Source organism: Erpetoichthys calabaricus, chromosome 7 (genome assembly GCF_900747795.2).
Source record: "Erpetoichthys calabaricus chromosome 7, fErpCal1.3, whole genome shotgun sequence".
NCBI lineage: Eukaryota > Metazoa > Chordata > Cladistia > Polypteriformes > Polypteridae > Erpetoichthys > Erpetoichthys calabaricus.
Window position 1 is genome coordinate 186,508,879 of NC_041400.2, and position 17,437 is coordinate 186,526,315.

A 17,437-nucleotide genomic window follows, 5' to 3' on the forward strand; every position below is an offset into this window, starting at 1 on the left:
CCTTGATTTGACCTACAGTGGAACCTTGGGTCACACACATCTCTGTACACGTACAAATCGGGTTACGACCAAAAAGTTCTCCAAACTTTTGCATCTGTTCACGACCACACACTTGGGTGACGAACAAGCCAGTTTCCCTTCTGCTTCGTACGCGCCGATGATTTCCGCACGTGTTCCGTCTCTCCCTGTGCATTGTTCTCGGTCAGACGTTCCGTGCATTTGCTGTGAACTCTTTGTACTCTATTTCATGTGCTTTTGCATTAATTTTGCAAATAACCATGGCCTCTAAGTAAGTGAGGAGTGGTAGTGTTGGTGAGAAGAAAGGTTCGAAGAAAATTGAAATCGAATTAAAGACGGAAATTATTAAAAAGTATGAGCGTTGCGTTCGTGTTACTGATCTTGCCGCCTTGATTTGACCTACAGTGGAACCTTGGGTCACACACATCTCTGTACACGTACAAATCGGGTTACGACCAAAAAGTTCTCCAAACTTTTGCATCTGTTCACGACCACACACTTGGGTGACGAACAAGCCAGTTTCCCTTCTGGTTCGTACGCGCCGATGATTTCCGCACGTGTTCCGTCTCTCCCTGTGCATTGTTCTCGGTCAGACGTTCCGTGCATTTGCTGTGAACTCTTTGTACTCTATTTCATGTGCTTTTGCATTAATTTTGCAAATAACCATGGCCTCTAAGTAAGTGAGGAGTGGTAGTGTTGGTGAGAAGAAAGGTTCGAAGAAAATTGAAATCGAATTAAAGAAGGAAATTATTAAAAAGTATGAGCGTTGCGTTCGTGTTACTGATCTTGCCGCCTTGATTTGACCTACAGTGGAACCTTGGGTCACACACATCTCTGTACACGTACAAATCGGGTTACGACCAAAAAGTTCTCCAAACTTTTGCATCTGTTCACGACCACACACTTGGGTGACGAACAAGCCAGTTTCCCTTCTGCTTCGTACGCGCCGATGATTTCTGCACGTGTTCCGTCTCTCCCTGTGCATTGTTCTCAGTCAGACTTGCGTGCATTCGCTGTGAACTCTTTGTGCTCTATTTCATGTGCTTTTGCATTAATTTTGCAAATAACCATGGCCTCTAAGCAAGTGAGGAGTGGTAGTGTTGGTGAGAAGAAAGGTTCGAAGAAAACTGAAATCGAATTAAAGAAAGAAATTATTGAAAAGTATGAGCAGTGCGTTCGTGTTACTGATCTTGCCGCCGAGCACAAGAAGTCAAAATCTATGATTTCGACTATTCTAAAGCAGAAAGAGGCCATTAAAGTAGCTGATGTTGCAAAAGGAGTTACAGTGTTAACCAAGCAGAGGCCTCAAGTGCTGGAAGAGGTGGAAAAACTGTTGCTAGTGTAGTTGAACGCAACTTGCAGGGGATAGCGTAAGCGAGGCAATCATATGCGATAAAGCCAGGAAGATTCATGGCGATTTGCTGCAAAACTATCCTTCTACGAGTGGCTAGTTCTTCCTCCTCACTTCCTTCATGCCAGAACTCGACTCATGCAAGATTAGTTTTCTTGGTTGTTTATGGTTAGTTTTTGTATAAATTAAGGATTAATCAAATTTTCATTTTTTCCCTGTGCTTAAAATTCGTTAAAAAAAGTGTTTACAGCCAGCGGTTCGTAAGCCTGTAGTGTGAACTCCTGCAATGTTAGTTTTCTCTGTTGTTCAAGGTTTTTCACGGCAGTTCGTAAGGCTGAAGCGTGAACTCTTGCAATGTTAAGTTTTCTTGGTTGTTTATGGTTAGTTTTTGCTATAAATTAAGGATTTTTCAAATTTTCATTTTTTTCCCTGTGCTTAAAACTCATAAAAAAAAAAGTGTTTACAGCGAGCGGTTCGTAAGGCTGTAGTGTGAACTTGCAATGTTAGTTTTCTCTGTTCAAGGTTTTCTCAGTGTTATTCAATGTTTTTACATTTAGTTTACTATTATACTTTGCATTCTATGGCATAATTATCTATTTTTGTGCTTAAAAATCTTTAAAAAATATATATTTACATACAGTTCGTATGGTCTGTAATGGATTGCAGTGATCCCTCGCTATATCACGCTTCGCCTTTCGCGGCTTCACTCTATCGCGGATTTAATATGTAAGCATATTTAAATATATATCGCGGATTTTTTGCTGGTTTGCGGATTTCTGAGGACAATGGGTCTTTTAATTTCTGGTACATGCTTCCTCAGTTGGTTTGCCCAGTTGATTTCATACAAGGGACGCTATTGGCAGATGGCTGAGAAGCTACCCAACTTACTTTTCTCTCTCTCTCTCTTGCACTGACTTTCTCTGGTCCTGACGTAGGGGGTGTGAGCAGGGGGATTGTTCGCACACCTAGACGATACGGACGCTCGTCTAAAAATGCTGAAAGATTATCTTCACGTTGCTATCTTCTGTGCAGCTGCTTCCTGAAGCGACATGCTGCACGGTGCTTCGCATACTTAAAAGCTCAAAGGGCACGTATTGATTTTTCACTGTTTGTTTTTCTCTGTCTCTCTCTCTCTCTCTCTTCCTGCTCCTGACAGAGGGGGTGTGAGCTGCCACCTTCAACAGCTTTGTACCGGCGGTGCTTCGCATACTTAAAAGCCAAACAGCCCTATTGATTTGTTTGCTTTTCTCGCGCTCTCTCTGACATCATCTGCTCCTGACACGCACTCCTTTGAAGAGGAAGATATGTTTGCATTCTTTTAATTGTGAGACGGAACTGTCATCTCTGTCTTGTCATGGAGCACAGTTTAAACTTTTGAAAAAGAGACAAATGTTTGTTTGCAGTGTTTGAATAACATTCCTGTCTCTCTACAACCTCCTGTGTTTCTGCGCAAATCTGTGACCCAAGCATGACAATATAAAAATAACCATATAAACATATGGTTTCTACTTCGCGGATTTTCTTATTTCGCATGTGGCTCTGGAACGCAACCCCCGCGATGGAGGAGGGATTACTGTAATTGTATTTACATACAATCCTATGGGGGAAATTAGTTCAGGTCACGACCAAATCGGGTTGCGACCAGAGTTTTGGAATGAATTAAGGTTCCACTGTACGAGTAATTTGAGTTACGAGCTCCGTCATGGAACGAATTAAACTCGTAAGTCAAGGCACCACTGTATTTGGTAAGTTTTTAAGCATTTCCTCTGTGCCCCATAGCCTCCATTGTAAAGCACCAGAGTGGGCAAGGTATATTTTTAAATTTGTAGCAAGCACTTAACTTTAAAACAGAATTTCATGTGGCAAATACATATATAACAGGTTTATAAAGAAATAATTTTCAATTGAAAAATACCAAACCTATCCTTTAATGTAACATTCATGTGTTTAAAACATCGAAGAAACCAGAAAAGTAAGGTGGAAACCCATTAAAAAAAGAATCTGTAATGCTTGCAATCTCCTTTGTGTGTGAATGAGGCTCAGCTCCTTTTTTTGCTATCACCACTCATTGAACATTTTTTTTAATTTTTTACTCTTTATTTAGAAAACACCTTTACCTCCAGTGACTTGCAAAAAAACGTCATTTCACATCATTACATTTTATTTGACATGCTACCTTATCAGGATTGGTATCGACAGTTCCGGGTTCAAGCTGCCAGGCCGTCGCTCACCCTTTTTGCCATTTTGTGTACAGCAAACCTGGATTTCTTGATTGAAAGGTAAACATGTTGACCGTTACACCAGCATGACCACCTGTATGGTGGTGTTCCTATATTGATAGCTCACACTGTTGTATTTCATACTGCTCACCATTTTGAAACTGTAGCTCTCTTTTCCCAGATATTATTTCCAAACTTTGCGATAAATACTTAGTGAGATTGTGAAAAATGACTGAATTTAGACTTTATATAATTAGTGATCCACAGTCACCTGTGGGGTCACAACTACTGGGTGAGCCAAAATGAAGTACTACATTTCTCAAGGTCATTGCGTGAGGTAGAGGGAGCCAAGCCGAGTGCGTGGTTGGGGGGTCCTTTGATAGGCGATCACTTATAGTTTTCAGTTGGTAACAAGCCTTGGTCCGGTGCACACCGTGCTTTCACCGTCGAAGTGTTCTTCAAAACTAACAAATCCATCATCACTACTCAACGCGCCTTCCGAACTTAAGTCAGCTTTCCTCCTAACAGTGACGTCCCAAATCGGAAAACAATTCGTCAGTGGGTGGCTAAATTTAGACAGACGGGTACAACATTGAACAGAAAATCTCGAGGCCATCCTCAGACTGTACGGATGCCTGAAAACATCCAATCTGTAAGGGCATCAATTTTGCGTACTCCTAGACGTTTAGTGCGCTTCTGCCTTCGGCATTTCCAACACGTCTTTGGGGAGGATTTTGCATGAGGACCTTAATTTCCATCCATACAAAATGATGGTAGTGCAGGAACTCACTGAGAGAGATTGGGAGAGCCAAAGAGAGTTGTGTGCTAACATTCTGCAAACCGTTCATCGAGATGCCATTGTCATGTGCAGCAACGAGGCACATTGCCATTTGAATGGTTGCGTAATTAAACAAAACTTTCACTATCGGGCTGAAACCAACCCTCGTGAACTTCATCAGAGACCCCTGCACACTGAGTGGGTTACAATTTGGTGTGCCGTTGCAGAATTTGGCATTCGTAGGCCCTTACTTTTTTGAGGTGAACGTTAGAACGTTACATTGAAATGCTAGATAACTTTTTTCGGCCCCAATTGGAGGTGGATGCCGGTTGTCAACAGGAAGGAGCAACAGCTCATACGGCCTGCGTGGAGATCCATGCAAGTTTTGCAGGTGATGCTTCCAGAGAAGCTGATCTCCCTGTGCTGTGATGGCCTTCACATTCGCCTGATCTCACTCCGTGCAGTTTCTTCTCATGTCGAAGTTATACACACACCGACCTCAAAACCTTGAAGTCCTCATGGATGCTATTCACCACAAAATCACCGTTATTCCCCTTGCAATGGTCAAACGGGTCATGCAAGCGTTCAGAAACCGTCTCGAAGAGTGTATTGCTAATGATGGCCACCACCTTGAAGACATCATTTTTACAACACAGTGAAAAAAATCTATTTTGTATCCCCTTTCTTGTGTTGTAATGAGATGTATTTTATCTTGTAGCGTTTTTGTAGAATAAACATTTGAAATGTGGTACTACTTTTTGGCTCACCCTGTACTTGCTTTAGTCCCGAGCTGCCCTCTGAAAGTTATATGTCAAAATCCTGACGTGCCAAGAAGAATCCTTGGGCCAGATTTCATATCTGTGCCTTGAAAAATGAAGGAGAATAAGAGAATGGGGAATTGTTACACTTCAGTAACCAGAAGTATCCACCCATTAACAGACCCGCTTATTCTGATTCAGGCTATAGATGAAGAGGTGGCTTTGAGAAGTGGTGGTCCGTCAGTGCACCCAAAGAATGGCCATTTGAACCCAGAAAAGATGAATAAATTTGACATGTTGTGCCCAAGCAAGCACTGGGTATTATAAGATGCCCGTGAAAAATAAAATCCTTTAAGTTATGGTTTTTTTTTGTTCCCTCCATAAAATTTTCCATGCAATTCTCTTATCAAAAGTTCCCTAGAGCAACGACACTCATTTTATTAATATTCAAATGAATAATGCCCCGCTGAAGGCTAAATGTATTTTAATACAAGGAGAAAGACGTCATACATAATAGAACATTAAGTCAATGTTTTATCAAACACTCCACACAGCCCTGCATTATTCTTTTTTTTTATTTTAATATTTTTATTTTATTAATTTTCATTGTAATCATTCCATACAAACAGATCAATTTATAACCCAACAAATTTGAAGACAAATCAAACCCCACCCCTGAGAAGGAGAGCTTAGCTAAAGGAAAATTGCTTAAGGCTTTTTAATAAGGCAACATTAAACAAAAGAAAGGGAGAAGTAAATATATATGTAAATAAGAGATGGAGAAGGGAGTTAAATGCAATAATAGTTATTTCTCTTATTCTAAAATAATATTGATTAAATCCTGCCATGTTTTGAAAAAATTTTGTACAGATCCTCTAACGGAAAATTTGATTTTTTCCAATTTCAAATAATATAAAACATCGGTTTCCCACTGACTTATAAGAGGAGAATTAGGATTCTTCCAATTTAACAAAATAAGTCTGTGTGCCAAAAGTGTAGTGAATGTAATCACAGTTTGCTTGTCCTTCTCTACTTCAAGTCCATCTGGAAGGACACCAAACACAGCTGTTAGTGGGTTAGGAGGGATTGTGATACTAAGGCTGTCTGAGAGGCACTTAAAAATTTTTCTCCAAAATGATGTTAGTTTGGTGCAGGCCCAAAACATGTGACCCAGTGAGGCAGGGGCTTGGTTGCAGCGCTCGCAGGTTGGATCCTGACCTGGAAACATTTTGGACAGTTTTAAGCGAGACAGATGAGCTCGATATATAATTTTGACTTAAATAATTCTATGCTTTGCGCATATAGAACTCGAATGAATTCTCTGCTTTGCTACCTTCCACTCCTTTTCTGATATGTTGATTAAGAGATCTTCTTCCTAATGTCCTCTTGGATCTTTGAAAGGTAGGGACTCTAATAAGATTTTATATATTGCGGAAATAGTGTTTGTTTCCTCGAAATTGAGCAGTATTTTTTCCAGCATTGTGGAGGGTGCAAGGTGGGGGAAATCGGGCAATTTCTGTTTAACAAAATTTCTAATTTGAAGATAGTAAAAGAAATGTGTAGCTGGGAGGTTGAAGTTTGAACGTAATTGTTCAAAAGATGTAAATATGTTGTCTATATAAAGATCTCTGAGCATTTTAATCCCAAAACTTTTCCAGGTATTAAAAACTGAATATACTTGCGAAGGTTGAAAGAGGTGGTTCTCTTGCAGAGGTGCCACTGATAAAAGATTTTCCATCTTAAAATGCTTTCTAATTTGGTTCCATATTCTGAGTGAGTAAAGCACAATTGGGTTATTAGTATATTTGCGATAACTTTCATTTATTGGAGAGCAGAGCAGGGAATATAAAGAAGTACTACAGGATTTTACTTCTATTGCGGACCAAGCCTGTGTATGTTCATTTATTTGTGTCCAGGTCTTTATGGCTTGTATGTTTGCTGCCCAGTAATAAAACTGAAAATTAGGTAAAGCCATGCCACCTTCTGCCTGAGATCTTTGTAGGGTCGCTCTTCGGATACGTGGGTGTTTTGAGTTCCAAATGAATGAGGTTATTATTGAATCTAACTGTTTAAAAAATAATTTATTGATATATATTGAAATGTTTTGAAATAAAAAGAGAAGTTTAGGAAGGATATTCATCTTAACAATGTTAATTCTTCCGGCTAGAGTGAGATGAATTGTTGACCATCTATGCAAGTCTTGCTTAATTTTTTCCATACAGACGCCAAAATTTTGTTGATAAAGAGCTTTATGTTTACTTGTGATATTTACCCCTCGGTATTTAAACTGATCTGCTATGGTAAAAGGTAGGGTGTCTAATCTAATATTATATGCTTGTGAATTCACTGGAAAGAGTATACTTTTATTCAGATTAATTCTAAGACCAGATATCTTTTGAAATTCTGTTAGTGCTGTTAAAACAGCGGGGACAGTGTTTTCTGGGTCTGATATATATAAGACCATATCATCTGCATATAGAGAAATTTTCTGTTCCAGTCCTTCTCTGACAATCCCCTTTATCTGATAAGAATTTTGGCAGTGAACTGCCAGTGGTTCAATAGCGATTGCAAACAACAGTGGCGACAAGGGACATCCTTGTCTGGTACCACGTTCTAGTTTAAAGTAGTCTGAGCAAATGTTATTAATACAAACTGAAGCTTCTGGATTGGTATACAGTAGTTTGATCCAAGCACAAATATTCGGGCCAAACCCAAATTTCTCCAATGCAGTGAAAAGGTAATTCCATTCAATCATATCAAATGCCTTTTCTGCGTCTAATGAAAGTAATAAATTGGCCCTTAGTGTGTGTCGGCCCTGTGTCCTGTCCAGGGTTTCTTCTGGCCTTGCGCCCTTTGCTGACTGGGATAGGCTCCAGCTAACCCGTGACCCTAAGTGGGTTAGAAAATGACTGACTGATGAATTGTTTGATTTGTAATTTGAAACTGTGGAGCAGAGAGGTACATCAGTAAATAAAATTTATCTTTGTTCCAAGCATTATGGAGGACACTGCTTTCTTTTCTCAGCTCTTGTTTTTGGATAATCTTGTAAAAAGTTAGCATACTAATAAATTGCTTATTTGTTCCTGCTTGTCAAACAGAACAATGTAATTTAATAGTTATATGATATGTAGGCTGGGGAATTCTTCCATTAATGGGGTTAATGCAATGAACTGGAATGTAAAATCATTTAATCTTTGCAGGTAATTGTAAGCTTTCAGTAAGGCAAGGATGTGTTCATTAATTATTCTTATTAATTGACCCTAATTTATACTAGAATATAGTTATTGGTGATTTAAAGCCTAAGTTTTTAAGTGATAATTGCACACAATAAGCACCCTGGACATTAGCTGCTTCTTTTCAAATATGGCAGCAGCTTCCTTTAACTTTAAAGCGTACAAAGGCAAAAAAGAATGGAGGAGCTTTAGCAGCTCAGCTCCTCAAAACATGGTCCGCAAAAGGCACTTTAAGCCTCCAAAGGTTCTTTTTTTTTATTGGTGGAAAAACTTAATCCTGGAAATGTCTAAATCATTAACCTTCTTTTAATCCTGCATAAGGGCTGGCCATGTCTGTAAAGGATTTAACGGCGAACCTCTGAGATGCCTTAACAATGGCTGAGGCCAGCCTTGCTCTCAGATTCCCCCATTGCTCCCAGTTCGCTACTGTCGAAAGGATTTTGAACAGACCAGGGGCTGCCTACCCTCAAAAGGCTTGCACTGTCTGTCTGTTATACCTGCATTGTTATCACTCTTTAATTTAATATTGTTCTTTATCAGTATGCTGCTGCTGGAGTATGTGAATTTCCCATTGGGATTAATAAAGTGTCTATCTATCTATCTATCTATCTATCTATCTATCTATCTATCTATCTATCTATCTATCTATCTATCTATCTATCTATCTATCTATCTATCTATCTATCTATCTATATCCTAACAGGGACCAGGGGGTGCTGTGCTGAGTGGAGGCAGGACCTCTGTGTTTTTCCCAGTTGATTCTGGGGTTCGTGTGTTCTGCTCCTACTCTGTTCAGTGCTTGTATGGACTGGGTGTTGGGCAGAGTCCTGGGGTCCAACGGCTGTGGGGCATCTGTTGGTGAAGAAAGATTCACAGATCTTGACTTTGTTGACGATGCTATGATCTTCGCGGAGTCAATGGAGGCTCTGATTGGGGCTTTTGAGAGACTGAGCAAGGAGCCTGAGTGTCTGTGCTTACGAGTGTCTGATAAAAACCAACATTCAGGCCTTTAATGACCTCTTGGGCACGGCCATCAGCGGTGTGTCTGTCTGCAGAGAGAGTGTCGACCTCGTCACTGAGAGGTTTACTTACCTCGGCAGTGACATTCATGTCTCTGGTGACTCTGGTGACACTCCCGATATCAATGCAAAAGGCCAAGTCTTTAGAGTACTGGTGCTTCCTGTCTTGCTATACGGTTGTGAAACATGGATGCTATCCAGTGACCTGAGATGAAGACTGGACTCCTTTGTGTCTCTCTGGAAAATCCTTGGGTACCGTTGGTTTGACTTTGTGTTGCTCACAGAGTCCTGAATGAGGCACATTACCTGCATTGCGAAGGAGCGTCAGTTACAGTACTATGGCCATGTGGTGCATTTCCCAGAGGGTGATCTAGCTCGTAAGATCCTCATTGTTGGGGACCCGAGTGGCTGGACCAGGCCAAGGGGTCACCTATGTAACACCTGGCTGCAGCAGATAGAGGGTCATTTCCGGAGGGTGGGACTGGACCGCGTGTCTGCCTGGGGGGTTGCAAACTGGGATCCCGAGTTGTTTCGTCGTGTTGTGGGTGCAGCAATGTGCTGTACCAGTGCATGCTCCCCAACTTGATTTGACTTGGACCAGGGGGTCTGCGTGCTAAAAACATTTTCACACTTAAGCTTCATTTGGATCAGTTTTTATTGAAACTCCGCTGAGATTTCCCTGAAAGTCCTGTTCACTTAGGTAGATGTGGACGAGCCAGTCGCGCTCTGGTACGGACCAAAACAACCGTACTGAGAGATTTGGAAAACGGTGGTCTCGGTGTAGTACCAAACGAACTCTGGAGCAGTTTGCATGAGACCTGAACGTGATCTGACACCGGACACTGTTTAGCTACTTGAAATGCTGTGCATTACATGTGTGCTGTATGTTCACTCTGCTGATGGTAATTGGGGGATCTTATTGAGAGCATGCTGTGGTTTCTATTACACACCTGAAAGAAAGAGACAATATATGTGAAAACATCATCGCACTAATGCAATATTATTTGAAAACGAACAGCGTCAGATTGGGTGTGAATTTATGCTGGAACTGGAAATTCTCTGATGTGGAATCAGTTCTGTATGGTTGTGGGCGTGGGTGTGAGAGGTGGACATAACTGAAAATTACTGTGAATGTGTGTGGTGTTTTGAGATAATGAATAAAGCTGCAAATTACAGGTGCTTGTTCAGTGTAATAGGAACCATATCACAGAGAGGTATGTACACTGCAACAAGTACACATGTTGTAAATGTAGGAAGGGTGCTCCTTAGGTGAGCTATAGCGCATCTTTATGTGAAAACAGCAGTGTCAGATGGGGAGAGTCTGATGATTGCATATAGCGCTGAACTTACTGCTCTTTACTATGCTTTCCTCTGCATGTCCTGGAGTACAAAAGAAACAGCATACAGCAACATGTGTGGACTGGCAAGATTGGGAAAAAAAAGACACGCGGTCATATGTATCGTGATACACTGCAGAGCTATAGCGCGTCTTTATGTGAAAACAGCAGTGTCAGATGGGGTAGGGAAGGATCCTGAACATGACTGAGAGAATGAAAAGTGAATAAAAAAAAACAAAAACAAAGCTAACCTTTACAAATATCATAAATTACACCGGCTGTTACAGAGTGAAATCAAATGTATCTTTTTATTCTAAAATAGTAAAAATAAGAGCAGTTCACTTCTCAAAAGGGTGTCATTCAGGATGGAACTTGTGACCTGTTGATTCCCAGTCAGCAACTGATACTGTTGCGCCACAGTAAATGAGTGTCAATGTTGCATACTAAGGCGGCTTTTTTTTCGGCAGTTATATTTTTGAATAAAAGCACACTTGTTCTGTTATATTTGTACCTTTTGTGAAAGTGGTTCTTTGATATTTGGACTTCAGGCTTCATACATTATATAGTTTATGCCTACATTTTGTCATTTACTACTAGAATATGAAAAACGTTTCTGTTTTAAAAATGTGTTTACACAGATTACTGTAGAAACGGAACACACATGAAATGCGTGTATTCCAAATAACAATCTATTATTTCCACTCTAAAACTCCACTTCACTCCCAGATAATCAATCAAGGCATGAGCTGGGAGAAGTTCGTGCACGTTCTAAGTCGGTGGGGGGATGGAATAGCCAGCTGCTTGGAGCTTGTCTTAATCTACACATTTAGAAGACAAAAGACGATGGCGGAGAGGTGCGAATGGATTTAAGAAGCGATTTAAGGTGGGATGGATCTACGAGTTTTTTCGTAGGCTCTGGTAATTCTAGTGTTAATGATAATAAAATGTTTGCTGACCCAAAATATTAGAAGCACCAGCGAAATATTCATAAAAACACAGCAGTAACTCCAACGGTGTCCACGTGGCATCTAACTTTCACTCAAGATGTAAACATATGATCAGTCCCGTGCTTTTGCTGCCATCTTGCAGGTCATAGCTAAACCCATGTGGTTAGTATGGAATGCTGCCGTCCGTGAAGTGCACGGTAAAAGAAAAATGTGGCGAGCTGAACTAACCACAGCCCATACAAGTGCTTACTATAGGTCGTTAGTTACACTGACCACCGCCCATTAAAGAGCAATGTATTATTGATAATATTTGTAAAATAATAGCAATAAGCAAAGTACAAGTGAATATTGGCAACCATACAACCAGATAAATGCTGATGTGCTTAGTGTTCAGTTACTTAAAATGTCTCTAGTTAATTCATAATTTTCTAGCTTTCTTCAGGACAGGCTGCATGGCTGACTCAAAATGGTTGCCGAGCTGTGCGTCTCAGTGTGGTCTTCATTTCAGTCCACGGTGTGTGAGATGTTCCTTCATCTTGATCTTCTGTTCTTTTTCTGGTTTTCTGTGGTGGCGATCTGCGCCACCACTACCTAATCAAAGCACCATGATGTCCCTACATTGATGGATTAAAGGCCAGAAGTCCACGTGACCATCATCATCAAATTCTTCCATGTGAACCCTGAATACAATGAGGACTGATTGAGGTCATTTATGTTAGGCAGAATGCCTAGAGGGGGCTGGGTGGTCTCGTGGCCTGGAACCCCTGCAGATGTTATTTTCTTCTCCAGCCGTCTGGAGTTTTTTTTTATGTTTGTTTTTTCTGTCCTCCCTGGCTATTGGACCTTACTTTTATTCTATATTAATTAGTGTTCCCTAATTTTAATTATTTATTTGTCTTTTTTCTCTTTCTTCATCATGTAAAGCACTTTGAGCTACATTGTTTGTATGAAAATGTGCTATAGAAATAAATGTTGTTGTTGTTGAGAGAGAGAGAGGGGGGTAAAGCAACTGAATTTATAGATTCTTTGTCCAAATCCTTACACCAATAGGACATCATGCTACAGAATGGCCCCTGATTCAAACCAATCCCAAACAGCCGAACTTGAGACCAATGGGGGCACACAATACTTTTCACACCTGCCCCCAAAACCATTTGTTGAGTGATTGCTTGTCAGCTTGTAGTCTGGCTATCCTGTGTTGGTTGATTGAGAGAGTCCTGCAGAGACTCACTTGCCAAACTGGTTTTAGGGCGCTTCACTCGACCCAGTTGTAAAATTCCTCACTCAGTCCTAAAGACTGGGGTAGTGGTGGTTCTTTAAACATGAAAGCTTCTCACCAGTGAAACACTAATATTACATTTCTTTGTCTAAGCTACAAATAAAGATATACAAACTATTTATCAACTTATATACGTAGTACTAGGATGTTGTACCGTGTCAGCCATTATGGATGTAGTGAGACGTCAAGCAAAACGACCCCTTTTATTGGCTAACTAGAAAGATTACAATATGCAAGCTTTGGAGGCAACTCAGACCCCTTCTTCAGGTGAGAAGGAATACAAAAACTGGAGTTCCCTGTGTTTATATAGACACCAGGACAGGTACAGCATTTGAAAACCTTTAAGTGGGACATCTTAAATGTAAAAAAATAATAGACCTCTCCAGGCTAATATTCATTTAGGAAGAAAGGAGAACAATGTCTGGTCAAGATCTTTGGATAAGATAACTCTCCAACAAAGTCTTTTGAAGTTTCTGATGAGTTTTTCCATACAATGTGGGTCTGTAGTCAGGTTGTCTGTGTCAGTCTGAGAGATGCAAACAATCCTCATATCTAGCAATAAAACTCTTGTCTCTATTAAAACAATGTTATAATGTGTTCAATTTCCGCATGAGTTTACTGTAACTTCCCATTTGTTTTGTCTATGTGGAGTGATATACTACTTTCCCCTTTTGTATTATTAATATGTGGCCTTTGTCAGAATTCCTCAAATCTCACAGATGTACCCCTGTTTATAAGGTATTGTACTTATAACTTCTCCCCACCTTCCCTTCTACATTTATAACCTCAGGCAATAAGGTGTAGTAAAAGACAAGCAGGAGTTAAGTTACACTTTAAATAATGTATTATTGATAATATTAATACATAATAACAATAAGCAAAGTACAAGTGAATATTGGCAACCATACAACCTGATAAATGCTGATGTGTAGTTTCAGATGGCACACAGACTTGTTTGCTATTTAAAATGTCTGTACTGAAGTCCTCATTTGTGGTCCGCTTTCTTCAGAACAGGCCACATGCCTGTCTCAATATGGCTGCCGAGCTGTGCTCTTCATTGTGTTGTCCTTTTCAGTTCATGGTGTGTGAGATGCTCCTTCATCAGTTGGTAAGAGAGAGACAGAGAGAGGTAAAGCAAGCAAATGTATAGATTTTCTGTCCAACCCCTACAGCCAATAGGGCGTCGTGATACTTAAAGGCTTCTGATACAAGCCAACTCCAAACAACTACACTTCAGACCAATGGGGCATAGAACACCCTCACACCTGTCCCCAAAACCATTTGTTAAGGTGAAGCTTGCCAGCTAGGCAGTCTGGCTTCCCTGTGGGTGTTGATTGAGAGAGTCCTGCAGAGAATCACTTGCCAGACTTGTCTAAAGTCAAGCAAAATATTTATCAACTTGTATGCAAAATTTTACACCACATCACCATTCTTTTCTCTCTTGCTGTGTTCTGAAGTTGCCCATAAGCCCTGGGACTTTAAAGCCCCTCTCCCAATGTCCATGGCTGTTGAAGTGGGCTGCTACGGGAACATCTGTGATGCCATGCTTGATGTGAAACCTGTGGAAATTAATTCGTTGGTGGAGTGTTTGTCCAGTTTCTCCCACATTGAGTGCAGCGTCAGGGCATTTCATACAGAGAAGTAGGTAGACCACATTAGACAATCTGCAGGAAAATGATCCCTTTATGCAATGTTCTAGTCAGCAATGTGGTATAACTCCATGGTCTGTATTATAAATATGAGCACATGTTTTACATCTTTTCTGTGGGCAGGGAGATTTGTCATTTTCCGTCAGGTCTGGCGGTTCTCTGTATAGCAAATTTCACACAACAATGTGCTCATCCACATTTGAGTCAATAATCTTTATGTCCTTGCCGGTTTGCATGAATGCAGCCTGCTTTAACAGTACGTTGGGTGGAGTGTTGGGGAAATGTATGAATCTGCATGTTGCCTCATGTGTGGTAAGGGTGTTCAAAGTTTGATGTATAATCTGGGAAGTAGTTAGTTATTCCTTACCCAAATCACCGCAATTGCAAAGCTGCGTTTTCCCAGTGTCAAATAATGTAACGTTACCAACACTCTTATTTTGGCTCACAGGGCGTCGTAGATGGATTCGTCGCGCAGCATACAAGAAAATTATGATGTTCCGAATATTATTCCATCTCTGTCAAATTTATATACTCTTACAAGTTAATTATGAGTTTATTGTTTTCCAGTGTTACCAAAACATTCTGCCTTTCCAGGTGCCGACCTCTGTCTGAATGCCACCATCTGGAAGTTCCTAGCAAGTTAGGATAACTCATGAGCTTCCCAACATCCTGGCGAAGATAGGAGTAGCTTCCTAAATTTGAGAAATGCAAATTTAGACACAGTGGGCTTTGGGGGGGCTATTCACGTGCCAGCCTCGGGGCGTATCTTACATCCGCTTAGATAGATAGATAGATAGATAGATAGATAGATAGATAGATAGATAGATAGATAGATAGATAGATAGATAGATAGATAGATAGATAGATAGATAGATAGATAGATAGATACTTTATTAATCCCAAGGGGAAATTCACATACTCCAGCAGCACCTTACTGATACAAAAAACAATATTAAATTAAAGATTGATAATAATGCAGGTAAAAACAGACAATAACTTTATATAATCTTAACGTTTACCATCCAGGTGGAATTGAAGATTCGCATAGTTTGGGGGAGGAACGATCTCCTCAGTCTGTCATTGGAGCAGGATGGTGGCAGCAGTCTGTCGCTGAAGCTGCTCCTCTGTCTGGAGATGACACTGTTTAGTGGATGCAGTGGATTTTCCATAATTGATAGGAGCCTGCTGAGCGCCCGTCGCTCTGCCACAGATGTCAAACTGTCTAGCTCCATGCCAACAATAGAGCCTGCCTTCCTCACCAGTTTGTCCAGGCGTGAGGCGTCTTTCTTCTTAATGCTGACTCCCTAGCACACCACCGCGTAGAAGAGGGCGCTCGCCAAAACTGTCTGATAGAACATCTGAAGCATCTTATTGCAGATGTTGAAGCTCGCCAGCCTTCTAAGGAAGTATAACAGGCTCTGTCCTTTCTTGCACAGCGCATCAGTATTGGCAGTCCAGTCTAATTTATCATCCAGCTGCACTCCCAGATATTTATAGGTCTGCACCATCTGCACACAGTCACCTCTGATGATCACGGGGTCCATGAGGGGTCTGGGCCTCCTAAAATCCACCACCAGCTCCTTGGTTTTGCTGGTGTTCAGGTGTAGGTGGTTTGAGTCACACCATTTAACAAAGTCATTGATTAGATCCCTATACTCCTCCTCCTGCCCACTCCTGATGCAGCCCATGATAGCAGTGTCATCAGCGAACTTTTGCACATGGCAGGACTCCGAGTTGTATTGGAAGTCTGATGTATATAGGCTGAACAGGACCGGAGAAAGTACAGTCCCTTGTGGCGCTCCTGTGTTGCTGACCACAATGTCAGACCTGCAGTTCCCAAGACGCACATACTGAGGTCTGTCTTTAAGATAGTCCACGATTCATGCCACCAGGTATGAATCTACTCCCATCTTTGTCAGCTTGTCCCTAAGGAGCAGAGGTTGGATTGTGTTGAAGGCATAGCTAGCGAATGAGAGAACTGCTTAGCGTATTTAGATCGTGTTTTTTTCTAGAATTTGTTTGAACATTCTGATTGATTTTGTGACTTCTCTCATCGGACTATGAATCATAGTTCACTTGCAGGAGTGATATATTCACGCTAATCCGAGACAGAGGTTGCGGGCCGAGGGAGAAGGAGTGGGGAGTCGGTCTACCTCTACGTTTTGAAGTGTACATTGCCTCCACTTAGTTAGTGATACCTTTTGTTTATTGATTTTTAAAGTTTGCCCCGTTTCACTACTACGCGGGCACAGCCACAGGGGACAGCTAGTAATTAATATAATTGATAAATAGATTTGTATTTTTTACTTTGATTTCAGATTAATAGTCAGTCATTTTCTAACCTTCTTATTACTGAACAGGGACACAAGGGGTGCTATAGCCTGTCTCAGCTAGCATAGGGTACAAGGCAGGAACAATCCCCTGGACAGGGCGCCAGTCCATCGCAGGGGGAACACACACACCAGAGCCAAAATAGAATCACCAAGTCACATAACTTATGTGTCTTTAGATGGTAGGAGGGAACCAGAGCCCCTGGAGGAAACCCATGCAGACAAGGGGAGAATATGCAAACTCCACACAGTTGGACGACCCATGACACAAACAGCAGTGCTACCACTGTGCCGCCACGCCATCATTTAGATTAACAAAAAACTGTTATTTGATTATAGATATAACACATTTCTTGTGTTTATGGCTTTTGCTAGCATAATTTACATTTTAATTCAATTCCAATTGAAAAGGTAAATTTGCCTAGTTTTTAATTCAATTTTTTTCTGTAGTTGATATATCTTGCAATAAGCAATATGACACTTGCATTTCATTCAGTATGAAAATTAAGCAGGCACACG

The 17,437-nt window shown here is 40.9% G+C and overlaps 1 protein-coding gene across 1 annotated transcript in view; it reads left to right on the forward strand.

The window, feature by feature from the left end:
• Nucleotides 1–17,437, forward strand: part of chrnb3a (cholinergic receptor nicotinic beta 3 subunit a) — a 132,886-nt gene that overhangs the window by 88,906 nt on the left and 26,543 nt on the right. The gene's annotated exons all lie outside the window — the stretch shown is intronic.